This window comes from Otolemur garnettii, unplaced genomic scaffold (assembly GCF_000181295.1).
Source record: "Otolemur garnettii isolate 467f Iridium unplaced genomic scaffold, OtoGar3 scaffold00003, whole genome shotgun sequence".
Lineage (NCBI taxonomy): Eukaryota > Metazoa > Chordata > Mammalia > Primates > Galagidae > Otolemur > Otolemur garnettii.
The window spans coordinates 21,802,685-21,809,006 of record NW_003852398.1 but is presented as its reverse complement, the minus strand read 5'-3'; positions in this window follow the sequence as shown (position 1 = coordinate 21,809,006).

Below are 6,322 nucleotides of genomic sequence, written 5' to 3'. Positions count from 1 at the left end.
AAAAAAAAAAAAAAGACTTAGGGTTTGACACATGCTCTCAGAACAGGGAACAATTTTCTTTAAAAATGTAATTATTTTTATTTTGTAAATATTTTGGTATAGAACTTTAAAATGTAAGGACTATAGAAAACTACAATACCATTGTCACATCTGTATCAGTCAACCATGGCCACAATAATGTAGAGTAACAAAGCACCCCAAACTTGGTGGCATTTGGGCACAAACATTTGGTTCTCTCCCGCCTTCCTAGCCAACTGAAGGAGGGCTGAAGTAGGTGGGGCTTGTTCTCAGATTGTCACTGGGGTCTGCACCATGTGTCTCTGATTATTCTGGGTCCAGCAGGCCACCCTGGCATCAATTCCTCTCTTGCTGAGTGCAGCAGCTCAAAACTGGGTCATATTTCAACATTCTGTTGGTCATGTGCACACACCAGCATCCATTGGCTAACACAAGTCACATGGCCAGGCCCAGCTTTAAGGGTGGGAAAGTAGACTCCACCTCCTGATGGGAGGAGCTACCACATTCCCTGCAGATCTAGGGAAGAGTGGAGAGTTGGGGCCATTTTTGCAATCAGCCAAACCGTGCATCCTCCAGAGATGACCAATGAGGTATGTATGTATGTGTTTTTGTTTCCTTATGACCTGTAGATTTATTACAGTTATTTATCATTATTAATACTCCTTCCCCCCATCCTGTCTTTGGTCATTGGTAGTCTTTAAATTTAGCTCTTCATGTTTTTAGAGACAAGATTTCACCCTATTGCCCGGGTTAAAGTACAGTACACAATCATAGCTCACTGCAGCCTCAAACATTCCTATTGCCTCAGCCTCCCAAGTAGCTAGGACAACAGGTGTGCACCACCATGCCTGGCTATTTTTTTTTTTTTGAGACAGAGTCTCACTATGTCACCCTTGGTAGAGTGCTGTGGTATCACAGCTCGCAGTAACCTCAAACTCCTGGGCTTAAGTGATTCTCCTGCTCAGCCTCCCAAGTAGGTGGGACTATAGGCACTCACCATAACATGTGAATGCATGGCTATTTTTTGTTGCAGTTGTCATTGTTGTTTAGCTGGCCTGGGCTGGATTTGAACCCACCATCCTTGGTTGTATGTGATAGACACCGTAACCACTATGCTATGGGTGCTGAGCCCTTTTTTTTTTTTTTTTTTTAGAGAAGTGGCTGTTACTATTTTGCCCAGGGTAGTCTCAAACTCCTGTGTTCAACTGATCCTCTCACCTTGTCCTCCTAAAGTTCTGGGAATACAGGCCTGAGCCACTGTGCCCGGCCTTCTTGCTGTTCAATATTAATGTTCCAGGCTCATTTTGTATATGTCCTACCTAAGACCTGGCATCAGCAATCCCCCTTTTAAAGCTATATATTTGTAAGGTTTAAAACTGAAGCAGTTTTTAAAGTACAAGATATAGAGCAACCCCCAGCCCTACCCCTTCTCAGGCCCTTCATTTGCTTCCATAGAGAGGCATTCTTATTAATGGCTCACAAATCTTTCTAGAGATATTGAATATCTCTAGAAATGGAATATAAATATTATAAATATACAAGGTATACAAAATATATAATATACATTTTTAAAGCAGAAAGTTCATTTTTTTACTTTACATTTTACAGTGTATAACTTCATTTTATACTATGTAATAATATTAATAGCTAACACTTACATAACCTTTACCATGTGCTAGGAGAGCTGAAGGCTGAATGAAAATCTACCTAAAAACAGAGGTCAGGCTTTTGCCACACCTTTACTGCCGACTTTGGCCACCAGACGTTACCCTACTTATTGTGTTAATACTTAACCAGGTCACTGTTTCCCAATAAACTCAAAGATTTTACACGGTATGAAATGAACAATTGCCATTTTAATAGTTAAGAATATGTTCTTAGTTAATAGTTAAGAATAGTTAAGAATATGAAAAAATAAAACAAGGATAATAAGGAGGCCTGTGGTTTCCCCTGATTTCCAAGTTGCTTCCATTCCCAAGGCTGAATTTGTTTGGGGCTTGCTCATGGCTCTCCGTGAACACAAGGTAACCAGGAACTTTTGTTTCTAATCCCAACTACTGTCTGTCTTTCCAGGTAGCTATGGGCAAATCCCTCTATCTCTCTGCATCTCTGCTTCCTTCTCCACCATGAAGACCCAGTCCCCCTGGGGGGGAATTCTGAAACTTTGATTAGAATCAAGACATCCCAGAGATGCGAACATCATGAGCTCTTAGACGCCGTGTATTCCAAGTCTTGTCTTGTACAGACAGGACCCTGAGAGGAAAAGGGCCTACTGAAGGCCACACTAGGAATTGCAGTCCAGCAACCTATGGGCCACACCAAACTGTGCCAGGAGCAGTGTGGTCTTGGGAAAAGTGGGAAAAGGCAACCACAGTGCTCTGATCCATTCAGAAGAAGGGAGCACACCTTCCTTCTAAACTCAGTCAAGAACGAAGGGATTAGAGCGGCTGCCAGGGAGAAAAAAATCAACACAAATACACGTTCAAACAGCACAAAAGAATACAAAATGAAAAGTATGTCTCACGGGTGGCACCTGTGGCTCAGTGGGTAGGGTGCCGGCCCCATATACCAAAGGTGGTGGGTTCAAACCCGGCCCTGGCCAAATTGCAACAAAAAAATAGCTGGGCATTGTGGCGGGCGCCTGTAGTCCCAGCTACTGGGGAGGCTGAGGCAAGAGAATCGCCTAAGCCCAGGAGTTGGAGGTTGTTGTGAGCTGTGTGATGCCACGGCACTCTACCGAGGGTGATAAAGTGAGATCCTGTCTCTACAAAAAGAAAGAAAAGAAAAGTATGTCTCTCACCCCTGCCTGCCATTCTCCCTCCCTAGAGACAACCACTGCTAGTTAGTTTCTTGAATATCTTTCCAGAGATAGTCTCTTTGTATAGAAGCAGAGGTGTGTGGGGTGTGCGTGTGTGTGTGTGTGTGTGTGTGTGTGTGTGTGTATGTGTGGTCTTAAAAAATAAAGGTCTTAGAGTTTCAGTTGGGGGTGATGAAAAGATTCCCGAGATTAATGGTGGTGATGGTTGTACAATATTGTAAATGAACTTAATGCTGTTAAATTGTATACTTTAAAAAGGTTAAAATGGTAAAATTTGTGTTTTATGTGTTTTACTACATTAAAAAAAAATGATGTGTCTATCATCCATATTTTTCTCTTCTCTTATTCAATTAACCATAAATCTATAAGCACTTTCCATCATCCCAGGGTGATCTGTGATTTGTCCCTGGGCATTTTGGTGAAGCTGGGAACTGTGTGTGTTCCCGGAATGCCCTTCACAGCAGGGTTTCTGGTTAGCGTTGGTAATAGAGGAATCTGTGGAGATCTGGAAGACAGAAGTGGGTCAGAAGTGGGTCGGTGGCCGTTCCTTTCTCAGGTCCAACCTCTCTCAAGGTTGTCCTGGTCAGATGCTGTGGTGGCATACACAGAGGTGGCAGCAGGTGCCAGCCTGTCCTCACAGCCCTCTCTTCACATCCTGCTTTCCTTCCAACCGATGCACCTGCCACCAGACGCGCGAGGGTGAGTGGCGAAGATGTGCCTGCGGGGACTCACGGCTTCCCACAGACCTCACAGGGACGTCTCCTCCTGTCCCACAGGGGCAGTCGAACATGCTCCTTCCTCTGACTCACTGGGCTCCTCACATCCTAAGTTCCCTTCCTGAATTTCCATTTTCCCCATGTGGGAAAGGTGGATTCCTACAGTAAAACCCTTATTTGAAAAATCCTAGTGCTTGTGTTTGCCTGAGGGAACTCTATTTCACACCATGTTCTGCCTAATCTGGTTTTTTTTTTTTTAATTGTGGCAAAATACACATCACATAACATTTAGTGTCCTAACCACTTTTAAGGGTACAATTTAGTGGCATTAAGAACTTTATCTGGCACAACCAAGTTCTAGAGCTCTCTTTATCTTGCAAAACTGAAACTCTGGGCCTATTGAACAATAACTCCTCACTCTCCCAGCCGCCTCCCATTCTACTCCCTGTCTCTGTGAGTTTGACTTCTCCAGGGCTCTTTAAATCACCCAGTTTTTGTCTTTTTTCACTTAGTAGAATGACATTGGGGCTCTTCCACGTGGCATGTGTCAGAATCTCCTTCCTTTTTAAGGTTCGATAGTGATCATTGTATGGGATGTCACATTTTGTTTTACCCGTCCATCATCGGTGGACCCTTGGGTTGCCTCCACCTCCTGCTGTGGGGACACGCACTGCTGCTTTTTTTTTTTTTTCTTGAGACAGTGCCTCAAGCTGTCACCCTGTGTAGAGTGCTGTGGCATCACAGCTCAGAGCCACCTCCAGCTCCTGGGCTTAAGTGATTCTCCTGCCTCCGCCTCCCAAGTAGCTGGGACTATAGGTGCCTGCCACAATGTCTGGCTATTTTTTGGTTGCAACCATCACTGTTGTTTGGTGGGCCCGGGCTGGATTCGAACCCGCCAGCTCAGGTGTATGTGGCTGGCGCCTTAGCCCTTTGAGCCACAGATGCCGAGCCATGCTGCTTCATTTTTTTTAATGGCTGCACAGAGTTCACTGCTTAGGAGCACAGGCTGTGGAGCCAGAGGAACCAGGTTTAAATTCTGCCTCCACCTTGAGGACACAGAGTGGGGCCTTGGGCACAGAGTGAGTGTTCAATGAAGGAAAATTGCCACCTTCACCCCAGTCATCTCCGGAAGAGGTTCGCCTCTCAAAACCACGGCCACTGCAGTCCCTGTGGGCCACCCTGCTCCCAGCAGCCTTAGGTTTGCTGTTTCCCCAACCCCAATCTCCTCAGCCCGATGCTCTAAAGTGACCGCAATCTGTCCCCACCTCTGTCAGCCTTCCAGGCCTGCGGCATTCATGCTGCCACCACTCTGAGCTGTGGAAGACTCTTCCCCTCTTTTTGCCCTTGACCTGGGCTGCCACCACTAGGCACATAGATCCTCCATTCTGCTGTGCTGTGGAGGCCCAGTCACCTGTGAACTGGTCTCCAGAACATTCCAGCCATCGTCTAAAGGCATCAAGCTGGGTAGCAGCTGTTCTCTCATTTGCTTTTCCACACTCCTGGATTCTGAGCACTCGATCTGGAGTCAACGTGCCCATAATGCTTTCGCCTCAATCTCCACCGGCCCTGCGGCAGACAGGTCCTCCCCCGGTGGGCCTGCTTGCCCTCTTCTATAAAGTGGAGGAATGGCAGATGAGCTCAGAAGGCTCCCCCAAGATGCACAGGCTCAGATTTTCACCTGGATTCTATAGCTGATATTCATTTATCTACCCATCATGAAATGATTTGTCTTTATTTTTCATCTTTATTTTTTTTTTTTTATTTCACTGTATTATGCTTGCACATGGCAGAACTTTCAGTGTTGGGGTTAAAAGGTGAACATCCCTCTTAGTCATGTCCTCTAGGTCAGTAATTTTTAAATGGTGTTGGTGCAGAAGCGTGTGGGTTGCCCTCAGGGAACATTTGGCAACCTCTGGAGACATTTTTGGTTGTCACAGCTGGAGGGGGTGGTGCTACCACTGGCAGCTAATGGACAGGGGCCTGGGGTGCCGCTTAGCATCCTGCACAGCGCAGGACAGCCCTGGACACAGAATCATCCAGCCTAAAATGCCAACAGGGCTGGGAAATGGGCCTTCAGACGTTAATGCTGTTACTATATGGATATGTATTTTTCCCAAAATGTCTATAAAAATATAAACATAAATGTGTGCGTTTTAAAAACCGAAATAGGCTCCATTTGCAGTTTTCCTTGTTTTTTAAAATTATGTTTGCAGTGATATTTCAAGCAGTAAGAGCCTATCATTCAAACCCTATGGCCTAAAACCTTGAACACTGGCCTCACTCCTTACTAGTGGTATGACCTCCCCCTTCCAGGCCTCAGTTTCTTCATCTGCAAAGCAGGGATAATAATAGCGCCTACAGCACAATGTCAGCACAGCTGTTTGCCATTATTTGTATTCCTTTGTATTTGTGAGGAAGGGCGGAAGCATCCCTGTGCCCACTGCAGAGATGAGGACACTAAGAACCAGAGCCAGGCAAAGGCTGGACGCAGATTAGCTTCCCAGTAACTCAGTGGCACCTGGTGCTAGCCCAGGGCTCGCTCCAGTAAGCAGCACTTCTGATTAAAACGTATTTTTTTTTTTTTGCTTGTTTATTTGTTAGCTTTATTTTGTTTTGTTTTGGTGGAAGTGAGGGCAGGTCCAGAAGAGGGAAGGTCACCACTCCTCTGCTACACGGTGGCAGAAAGAGTTGTTCTGTGCCTGGCCTCAGGGCGTCTCCTTCTCTGCAGACATCTCCAAGTCCCCCAGCACGCCTCCCCACCATGGCTCAG